The 11,859-nt window shown below is 45.8% G+C and overlaps 1 pseudogene; it reads right to left on the minus strand.

Moving 5' to 3' along the window:
* The window catches only part of LOC102865396, a 35,413-nt pseudogene extending 33,125 nt beyond the window's left edge, over window positions 1-2,288 (minus strand).
* Between the last annotated feature and the right edge of the window lie 9,571 nt (window positions 2,289-11,859).

Below are 11,859 nucleotides of genomic sequence, written 5' to 3' on the forward strand. Positions count from 1 at the left end.
CATCTTTCTTTGGAATAGAAACGAATATGGTTCTCTATTCCAGTCAGTTGGTCACCTAGCTGTCCTCCAAATTTCCTGGCATGGACTGGCAGGCATATCCAGGGCTGCATCTATTATTTGAAACATGTCAATTCGTATCCCACTGAATCCTGGAACTTTGTTTTATGCCAGTGCATTCAATACAGCTTAAACTTCTTCCTTCATCACTATTGGTTCTTTATCACATGCTATTTTCTCAAAAGTTTTCCTTCCACATTTTTTTATTATTTTATTTAATTTATTATTCATTTCAATGAAAATTTAGAGACATTGGGTTTCCATTCGTTCATTGTTGCACTTTTCTCCCCTCCCAACTGTCCCCCTACCCTCTTGGAAAAGTGAAAAATTCTTGCAGTGTTTTAAAAACCCTCCCCCAGGTCCACTCCACTATGCAGCCTTCGCTCTGGGCTCCTGTCATGACCAAAATACCTGATCACATATCCCTTTTAAACCGTTTTCTCCCTCATCTGTTTCAATGCAGTATACATTATTGAACCCATCTTTCGCAGTCTCCCCCCCAACCCCGATGTCAGTCCTATTTTACAACAGTTGCACCATGCAGTATTTGTCCTTTTGTAACTGAGATACTTCACTCAGCACAATGTCCTCCAGGGTCACCCATTTTGAATAACATTGCATGAGTTCCTTGTTTTTCAATGCAGCATAGTATTTCATTGTGTGAATATACGACAACTTCTCTATTCATTGGTTTGTTGATGGGCACTTAGGTTGCTTTCAACTCCTGACTTTTGGGTTAGCAGCTCTCACATGAAGCTCCTCAACATCAGGGCTCCTTCTAGGGACCTGGGTACATTATTCACCAATGAAATCCCTTTTAAGGGCCAGGACCCACCACTGACCAGCCATGTCAGAGCTCCAAGTTATCAGGGGAAGCTTGTTGACTGGGGGGTAGCCCCTCACCCCCTGCATGAGGGTGCCTAGGATATGTTGAGGCTTTTATGATGCAGAGTTTACCCTGGCCACCCTGGAAACCACGAGTTAGATGCTGGACACATGGAGATTTCTGCCCACGGCCGTGGCTCCCATCACCTAAAATGGAAAGATGTCAGAACCCCCGGGCTTTTCTGCGGTGGGAGTTGGGAGGACAGGAAGCCTGAGAGGCAAGCTGCAGTCAGGGCCGTGTGGGGTGAGTAAGCACAGTGCCCTCAAGGAAATGGTAGGAGCTTGTGTCAGGGCTCCAGGGGTGCTGTAACAGACATGCTACCCATGGAGAAATGGAACACACAGTTTATTCTCTAGCTTCCGGGAGGCTGAAAGTCAGAGTTCAGGTGTAGGGGAGGGTGTCTGCTCTCAGCATCTGTGAGTATTCCTGGGAGACTTCCATGTGTCTTGATGTCACCTCTTCCCTGGATCTAGATGTTCCCGATACAGGACCCCTGTGCAGAGGCTCCCCTCCTTACCCTTCCTGCTTGATGGGACAGGTGCCCGCTCTCTGCACGCTCCTCTGTAATCTCAGGCCACATCCCAGAGAAGCCCCTGCCATCAGCCCAGGGGAGTGTGGGATTAAGGATGTTTCACCCCACCCTCAATCCTTTCACATCTGATTGACCTGATAGTGGGGACCATTACATAACAGCTGAACCACCAAGACTCCTCGCTCAGACAGGCTGACACGTATTTCCAGGGACACAATCAATCCGTGACACTATCTTTCTGGGAAATGCTGGTATTTTATTTGTTGTGTGTTGCTGTCAGTTCGCTGGCAACTTGACAGCGACAATCTGATGGGAGTAAGCACGACGGAGACACACCACTCTGGTAGAGGATCAGATAGTCAATCCAGCTAGATTTTACTGAAATAAGCACTGCACTTATATACACAGGAAAACAGGATAGGTTGGGCTTACAGACAGGACATGTGGATTGGTCAGGAGAACTTCAGACTCATGCGGACAACTCCCGGCTCAACAGATGCAGCAGCAGCAATCTTCCCAGGTGGCAAGCTTTCTCAAGCCAGCACAGCCAAATAAAGGGGAGCTTTCTCTACCCCGTACTGAAGGCCATTGGACCACTTGCACCTCTCTGAAGTTTAGGCGACCAGTCCTGGCCAGACGCACTCCCTTCCTCCTCAACATTCCACAACATCTCCTCCCATTTTCTTTTAAATGATCCCAAATAGGGGAAAGTCAGGGTCCAATCTGACTAAATGACTGAAGAATGAGGACTTCTGTAACATCTCCAGAGAGGTTTCCTACATAGAGAGTCTGGGGCTGCCCATCGTGTTCCATTACGCCATGATCCCAGGACAAGGGGGAGGCAAGGTCGGAGAGGGGAAACGGTGTGGGGGAAGGAGAAGCAGGCTCTGGATGCCTTCTGGAGTCAGAGAAAAGGGCACTGAACAGGACTCTCATTCTCGGGCTTTCCCCCCCAGCCTGCTCCGGACTCTGCATTCCTACTGAGAGTAGCAGGAGGAGGAGTCACTGAGTCAATTTCAAGACTAATCCAAGCCACAATTTCCTCAATCACTTGCTATGCATCTGAGAGCTGGACACTGAATAAAGATGATAGGAGAATTGATGCATTTGACAGGTGGTGCTGGAGAAGAGAGCATCCCATGGACTGTTAAAGAACAAACAGAGAGGTCCTGGAGAAGGGAAAGCCTGAGTGTTCTTTGGAGACAAAGAAGGTAAAGCTTCATTGCACATATTTTGGACACGTTTAAGGAGACGCTATTCCTTGGGAAGGGACATCATGATTGGAAATGTAGAGGGTCAGCAAAAGAGAGGAAGACCCTCAATGGGATGGACTGATACAGTATCTGCAGCAATGGGCTCCTGTGTGGAGGATAATGAGAAAGGGTAGGACAGAGTTCGGATCTATTATTCTCAAGGCTGTTGTGACTCGAAGCTGACTCTAAGACACTTAACAACAGCAATCACATAATTGTCTCTGTAGCTGTGTATCTGTCTCTCTCCTCCCCCTCGTCTCTGTCTCTCCTGACCCTTTGCCTTTCCCTCCCCAGTGTTTCAGGAAGGAAGGAAGGAAGGAAGGAAGGAAGGAAGGAAGGAAGGAAGGAAGGAAGGAAGGATGCACTGGCCTTGCTGGGGGGGAGGCACACACCTCAGGATCCCAAATTCTCCATTCCCTGCCTCCACTCTGACCCCTGGACATTCCAGCCCCTCCTCAACCATTTGACCTCAAATAGGGGCTAGAACTTCAGCTGCTGGACCCTCAGCCTTATTTAGACAGAGTCAGTTTCCAGACCGGTGCTCTACAGTATCTGACCCTTGTGCACCAGGGAGCAGCCTGGCCAGAGAATGTGCAGTGCGTCCTTCTCAGCCACAGGTGGCCCCGGCATGACTTCCAAGCTACTCCTGACCTTGACCATCTGGACCAGCTGTTGTGATGTCCTGTTGTGGAAGTAAAGGTGTGAAGTGCCCTGTGGTGGCAAGGAGGGTATTGCCCAGACAGGGCTTGACCTTGGGGCTTGACTTTGACCCCTAGTTTAGGTCTGGACTTTTGGTGTGGACAAAGGCGGACTCACTCACAGAATATGCAACTATGGGGAAAGGGTTACTGCCCTATCTTACAGGTGGGAAAAGGCATAGACAGGGGCCATGACAGACAAAAACACATAGAATGACAGAATCAGGTGAAATACAGGATGAGCAGACCGGACTGCTGACCTGAAGCTGGCAGTTCCACTCCACCAGCTGCTCCGTGGGGAAATGAGGCTGTTTTCTCCCCATTAACACCAACAGCCTTAGACTGTCACCATAGATACAGATGTGGATACACTTATGGACGGGACAGGACCCCTTATGGTGGTGCCAAGGTGATGTTATTGTCTGCTAAGCAAAGGATGGGAAACGAATCCACCCAGTGACCCCACAGGAGAAAGGCCTGCCCATCTGCTCCCACAGTGGTGCCCCCTAGGCAACTCTGACAGTGACCCTGTGGACCCTGAACCCAGGCTGGCCTGGACCATCCTTCTCAGTGGTTAGTCTACAAGATTCTGTAATGGGGTTCCCCTCTGCCACAGGGGATCACTGTGGCCTAGTGGTAAGAAGCTGCACTGCAAACCCAAAGGTATGTAGTTCCAAACCAGAAGGCATATAGCTCAATTCCAACAGCTACTCTGCTGGAGAATGATGGACCGTCACTTCCCGAGTGATTTTTCTGTCTCTGAAACTCACTAGGGTCCGATATAGGTCAGTTCTGACTTGACAATATGATGACGACAACATAGCATGGGCACGAAATTCTGAGACCCAGGTTCACTTCCCAGTGAGGGCACCCTGACTCAGTCATGTTTTCACTGTAGGCACTCATTTTAAAGTAGAAACCCAGTCATGTGCAGCAACACAAAACTGACAAGATCAAGATACACCCACCTGTGTTCCCCCGGATCAAGTTCCTGCCACCCTGTTCCCCTCTGTGGCTCCTTGACCATCAGTTTAGCCATTTGGAAAATGAGCTGCTAACTCTGATGGTTCAATGTTTCATTAGTTGTGTTCCTAAGATCAGCCTTTTGACTCACCAGCTGCTCCTCAGGAGAAAGAATATCAGTCTCTTCATGACCCTATGTCCCCACGACCCCTTTTCCACTCTGTGTAGCCCATCATCTTTGCAATTAATTTCTATGCATCAGAAATCTGGACAGTGACTGCAGGTGATAAAAAGAAAAGAGATGCCTTTGAGCTGTGGTGCTAAAGAAGAGTATTGAATATACTGTGAACTGCCAGGAGAACAAAAAATTCCTTCATAGAAAAAGTAATTCAGGCATCTCCTCTTAGGCAAGAATTCTGAAGCTTCGTCTGCTATGCTTTGTACGTGTTGCAAGGAGGAACCAGTTCTTGGAGAGGGACGTCATGCTTGGGTGGGTGGAGGGACAGAGGAAGAGAGGAAGACCCTTGATGAGATGGATTGATTTACTAACTGGGACAGTGGGGATAGGAGTGTCAGAAATAATGAGATTGCCACAGAATAGAGCAGGTTTGAGGACTCTTGTATACATTGGTTTCCTATGGGTCGCAGGCAACTCGATGGCACAAAACAATGACAAGAGACCGTAATACATGGCAATGAATTTCATGGAGGAATTCCCAAGGAGGAATGTTGTCATACTCAGCTATGCTTTTCAAAAAGCCCAGCAGTCCCGCCCTCATGTCCCTTCCTCTCCCCCAGAAGAACCAAGCCTGCAGGTGCAATGTTGAGCCTTCAGATACCCAATCAGCATTGATTGCTCCTAATATCCTAATCCTCTTCTTGAAAGATTAAATTTACATTCTTTACAACAATCCTCTGTTTCTTTTTTCTTAATCCTTTGCCTGGAATGTAACTCATATTCAGCATCATACTTTTTGCCTGAGCTGATACAGGAGGAATTTGTAATGTTGCTCCCCACTTGTCAAATACAGATCCGCATTCAATGACACCCTCCACATTTTTTTACAAAGGCCTGTCACGCGAATCTTTTCTTTACGTTTTCATTCTCCTCTTTTATTGTTCATTCTCCTCTTTTTAAGTCTTTCTTTTTTCAAATGTCCTAATTTTCCACAGTTGTAACTTTTGATTTGCAACAAATGTAGAGTTCTTTTTAAAGAGGCTGCTAATAAATTGGCTTGACAGTAACTACTCTGAAATTTCAATGCATTTAATTGCATTTTGACATTCTGACTTAGTGTTGTCATATGCTAAAGTTTTAACAAAAAATCAGGAACCTCAGGTTTATATACTTTTCTATTAATAGCATTCTTTAATCTGGCTAGAAAATCACTATATTTTAAATTTTCAGATTGTGTTGTTGTGTTGAAGGATTAATCTCCCTTTCCTGAAATTCTACTTTATCCCATACTTGCCTGCAGCAAAGTCTTTCTTCCACACCACAGCATCATCATATTGTACCTGAGCTTGCACTCCAAGCCCTTGACCTCTCCCCAGAAAACTATCATCAGGAACATTAAGAGGGGCATCTAGATAAACTTAGCCTTTCCCTATTTGTAGCTTCATCAGCCCACCAAGTTCTAAACTGTAAATATGCCCCAGATTCTAAAACTGTCCTGACCATGGACTCCTAATAATAAGGAATCAATCTAAATTCTGTACATAATCCTTGTAATATTCCCTTTACATAGGTAGAATGCATGCCATAAGAAACTGTGGCTTGCTTTAATTCTCTAATAATCTTATAAGATAAGGACTAAGGTTGACACAATTGATACCCGTGGAGGAAAACTTCATCAAGAGTTATATTGCGAATTGTTACTGGAAATGCAGAAACCCCCTTTCCCCAATTAGATAAATCATCTTACTTTGCTTCTTGCAAAGCCATAGACATAGCTGTTAAAAGCTTCTTAAAAGTAGTTACTCCCAACGGAGCATAATTCATCCAATTAAATAACAAAGATTCTGGAACTGTTGCTGCTGATGGTGCTGTATTTCTATTTTGGTAATAGATTTCATTATGAAAACCTACTTTGTCCATTTTACTAGAAAGTTCTAAAACTAATGGGCATTATTCCTCAAAAGGACGGTTCTCTTGAATGATATTGCTCGATTCCTCTGGAGTTGGAGGCTGAGGAAATTCATCCTCCTTTGAATCAGATTCCCTATCACCTTCATCTGAAGAGGTTTTTTCCTTCTAATTTATCTGATATCTCCTTTTAGACTACATTGTTTTTAAAGCAAATGGGATAAAACCAACACCGTTGGTACCAACAGTCAAGAAATCAAAAATCATGCTGCATTGGAAAGGATGCATCAGAGGCCTTTGATATGATCTTGTGATACAGAATAAGGTGTTAAGGAGTAACTATGACAGTTTAAAGACTGGGGTGCACTTGATTAAACCATTATCTTTTTCGTTATTTGCTATTTGCATATGAAAATTTAAAAAACTAATAAAGATAATGAAGAAATCTATATTTTTGCATTGTGATGTTGGAGAAGAGCTCTGAATATCCCAGGGATTGCCAAAAGGACAAACATGTTTTGGAGAAAGGGCAAGCAGGGTATCCCTTCGAGGCAAGGATGGTGGAACTTTGTCTCTCTGGGCACATTATTAGGAGGAATCTGCCCCCTCATTCTCCCAAGGAGCAGCTAGTGGTATCAAACCACTGTCTTTTTTTTTTTTTATTAATAGCTCTACATTGTGGCATTACACCACCAGGTCTTGTTAGGATCTTTTCAGGGGATAGTAAATAGTATGGTGATCCAACCAAAAGGTTAACTGTTCTGAGGGAGAATGACCTGGAGATGCGCTTCTGTAACAACCTTTGTTCTTAGGTTCCACTGAGTCAGTTTACACTCTTTATGTGCATCACAGTGCTGTGCTGGCTGGTCCTGCGCCGTCCTCACAGCTGTTGCTGTTCTACCCCATCATTGCACCGACTGCATCGCTCTGCCTCTCTGAGCATCTTCCTCTGCATAACCAAGCACTATGTCTTTCTCTACGCACAGGTCCCTCCTGATCAGGTGTCCAAACGTCCATGAGATGAAGTCTCATGACCCTTCTTCCTAAAGAACATTCTGATGATCCTTCTTACAGGATCTTTTCTCCATCATCTCTTTCCAAAGAAGTAATGTGCTTCATTTCTGTGTATTCCACCCAGCAACATCCATGTATAAATTAGCCATCTGTATCATTACAAAAGATATTTCTAGTGAATACATTAAATGTAGCTAAGAAAATCTGTGTCAAATGGAATATTATGAGTTGAAATTGGCACACTATCAAATGACAACACAACAATACCTAAATGCTCTAGATAATAAATGAAGCCGATGTACAGGAAGTGCTGGGTAGGCTCCTGTGTTACACAGTATGAGCTGCCAACTGCTACACTAACAAATCACCAAAAATGTAGTGGCTTCACAGAAAACAAAATTTCCATCTTATAAACTCAGAGGTCAGAAGCCTGAAATAGGTAGCTGGAGCTTTATTCTTTTAGTGGCTGCAGGGTGGATAAAAGTCCTTGTATTGTTTCCTGTCTAGAGAGCTCCTGATTTCCTTGGCTTATGCTTCTACACGGTTTTTGGCTCTGAGTCCTAGCTCACATTTCCTGCTCTGACTCACACTGTATCCAGGGCACTTACTCAAGAGAAGGCTTTTTCTCTCTCCAGCAGCCGTAGGGGAAGTCCTTGTCACTTTTAAACATATATAGGCTCAGCATTCCTTGCAGATCTGTGCAACATGATATCAGTGTTTCCCTGGGTTTAGAAGGTTCTCAGCACAGGATCTCTTGGTCTAAATTGCACTCTGCTCCCAGCTCTTCTTTCTGGTGGGCCCTCCTTTTGTGCACTCTTCCCTCTCCTTTAATCTCTGGTTAAATAAGAGGTAACACAGATCACATCCAGGGAAATGCCCATTAAAAGGCTATGACCAGAGTGAGGGGGCTGCAACTCGCCCCAGTCCTCTTACACTGGGGATCCAATCACCTCATCAAAAGAGATCATCATTATTTTATTATTATATTATTTCATCATCATTGCTTAGCTGCTTCACCACCGGAAATCACAGTCCATCCACGTTGATATGTATTTGGGGGGATATAATTCAATCTATGACAAAATGTCTTCCTATTATGGGAGCCCTTCTGATTGTATCACTTGATAATCCAGAGTAATCCCCTGTACCGAGAACCTCGTTTTAATCACATTAGGAGAGTCCCTTTTGCCTCTCATGCAGATTCTGTGGATTATGACTAGGACATCTTTGAGGGACATTATTCTACTGGTCAAGATGGAGACTTCGGTTTGGCCTATTTTTGAGTTGGACATAAATGAAATGGAGACAAGCCCTTGGATATTCTCTGATCTTCAAGGCCTTGCTGCTCCACGTTCTCCTCAGAGAAACCTTCCAAGTCCAGCTTCCCCAGCCTTAAATCTCCCTCCCCAGCCCCCATGGTGAGCATTAACCAGAGGAGAACAGCAATTGGTTGTGTCTTTCTCTTGTTTGTCCCTGTCATCTCAGCTTCCAGAGGACGGAGCCCAGGTCTGAAAGACCAATAGATTCTCATTCATATCCACTGAATCAAAGTAGAAAGACTCTGGATTTCAATAACATTTTTTTAATAAAGTGACATAGATTCTCACATTCACATTTCACTTCCCAATATTTTGGGACAAAGTGGAAAAACATCCCCATCACATAGAACAGAAAACTGAGGCTCAGATAGGTTAAAGTCACTGGTCTGAGGTAGCCCAGCAACACAGCAGCAAAGTCAGGGACTTGAATTCAGGCCAGCGTGCTCTCATGAGCACCTCTGCGGGGCTGCTGCGAGGAAGGACACCACTACTTGGATGAAGTGATGGGGAAAACGGTAGGAATACTCCAGTCACTTGGCTCTCCATAGCCCATAAAATGCTGAGCGTTGACCTGGAAGCAGTACTTGCACTTCTGGTGTGCTGCCTTGATAATTAAGCTGGTTTGATCAGTGGGGCCCGCCTGAGAACAGAGAGGGAATGGGTGACTTGAACAGCAGAGCATGAGGCAGCCTTCTGTCCTCCCCTCTATGGGATCTGGCCTCATTCCAACCAGTATTAAAACAAACACACACACACACACACACGCACACACACACACACACACACACACACACACATTACCCTTGAGCCCCTCCCTTCCTAACCTATTTACCTTCCAGTATCTGCTTTCACCCGCACATCTCAGCTGTACTTGATCCCACTGCTGCACCCACTGTGTCAATCCATGTCAATGAGGGTCTTCTTCATTTCACACATGATGTGTTTCCCCAGGGAATGGCCCTTCATGATACCATGCCTGAAGTGTGTGAGATGAAATCTCACCATCCTTTTCTTCTAAGGAAAATTCGAGCTGTACTTATCTCGAGACAGACGTGTTCATGCTTTGGTCACCCCAACAATGTGTTCAATATTCTTCGCCAGCACTCCAGCTCAAAGGTGTAGATTCTTTAGTCTTCCTATTTCATTGTCCAGCTTGCCCATGCATAGGGGGCAACTGAAGTCCCATGGCTTGTGTCCAGCCCACCTTAGTCCTCAAAGTAACATCCTTGTGCTCTATCCCTTTAATCTGTCTCATGTCTCTATGTGCTTACATACTCTGGATATTTCACATAAATGGATTTTTACAGCATGCCATCGATCTTCTGTGTCTGACTGCTTTCACTTAGCATCATGTCTCAGGCCCCAGCATAAATCAGGACGTCATTTCTTTTCATGGCGGAATAGCAATCCTCTGTATAAATGGAGTGCGCTGTATAAAACCACTGTCCGCTGAATGAACAGCAGGTTGTTTCCACCTGTTAGCCACCATGACTCATGCTCTTCTGAACACGCATGTGTGTGTGTGAGTCCTTCGGTTATTCTGAGCACACCCCTTGGAGTAGAATTACTTTGAGGATGTTTTGGGGAAGGGGGGAAGGGCTAGGCCTGGAGGAAGATTTCATACTCGATGAAGTAAAGTCAGTCAGTGAGACTGGAGTCACTGAAAGAGATGAGTGGGCAAGGTGACTTCCAGGATGGGGGTGAAGAGCAGGGTGTAAAGAGGGTGCAGACCTGGACAGGGCCAGGGTCAGAGCCAATCTCTGACAGTAACACCAGAAAGAGGAAGAGAAAGAGAAAGAGAAAGAGACAGAGACAGAGGCAGAGGCAGAGACAGAGACAGAGAAAGAGAAAGAGAAAGAGAAAGAGCTGCAGTGATGTGAACGACTCCGTGACTGAGCAGTGGGTTCAAGCACAGTGATGCCAGTGAGGGCGGCACAGGGAGGGCACACACATGATGAGCTGACACCATCCTGGTGGCATGAAGAATTGCAACAAAGAGGACTTCGTGCTTCAGTGCAGACAGACCGCCTGCTGATGGACCATGGGCACTTCCTCCTCTTGGCTCTCATAAAGACAGCTGCAGGGCACACTGATGTGTGGGGGTGCATTTTCATCTCGTGGATGGACTGCCGGGGGTGAAATTGCTGACTACCTTTATATTACACACCAGTCACCCAAGGTGTGCAAAAGCCCTGCTGACCCTCCACCGTTTGCATGTGGTGTCCCATCTACCAGGGTGGCCATACCCGGTACCACTCCAGGCCCCTTTCTGCCCTCCCTCTCGTGCTCCTCACCTGCCGGAAGCACTTAGATTTGCAGGGCTTGTAGCGAAGCTGGTATTTGAGTCTATACTTATCAGGATAGGGCCAAGACCAAGGCGTATACCACTGCACCTCCAGATGATTCTCAGAGACAGGGCTCACACGGACAATCACTGGTGGGTCCGGTTTGACTGATGGACAAGCAAAAGGCATGCATTCATTCATTCATTCGACCAAGAAGTATGTACTGAGCACCTCCTGCATGTCCAGTGCTCTCCCACACCAGAAACAGAACTAAGACAGAAACCACCCCAGCTCTGTCCTCCTGGAGCTTCTAGTCGTCAAAGAGATGGTGAGAAACAGGAGAGGATATAGCACCTCACACAGAGCTGGCAGCAAAGTTTGGGAGTGGGTTGTCATTTTAGAAACAAATTACATTTTAAACTGTAATTTTTTTAAGGGCTGTCACCCATCCTCCTTCCCATGCTCACAGTCGCCCTCTGGCAGGCTGTAGAGACAGTGAGTCCCCCCTACTCATCCAAAAGTTACCCCTTTATAGCATACAATTGAAGGTATTAAGTTCATTCACCAGGTTGTACAAACATCCCCAGTCAAATTCTAGAACATTTTCATCAGCCCCAAAGGAAATGCAGACCCTCCAGCAGCCTCTGCCCACTCTCCACTGCCCTAAGCCCCAGGCAGCCACTAATCACTCTATAGGTTTCCCTGTTCTGGAGGAAATTGACTCAGCTTGTGGTCCTTGGTGACCAGCTGCTCCTCCTCCTCCTCC

The sequence above is a fragment of the Elephantulus edwardii genome, unplaced genomic scaffold, assembly GCF_000299155.1.
Source record: "Elephantulus edwardii isolate Elephantulus edwardi_28Jun2011 unplaced genomic scaffold, EleEdw1.0 scaffold00374, whole genome shotgun sequence".
NCBI classification, from domain to species: Eukaryota; Metazoa; Chordata; class Mammalia; order Macroscelidea; family Macroscelididae; genus Elephantulus; species Elephantulus edwardii.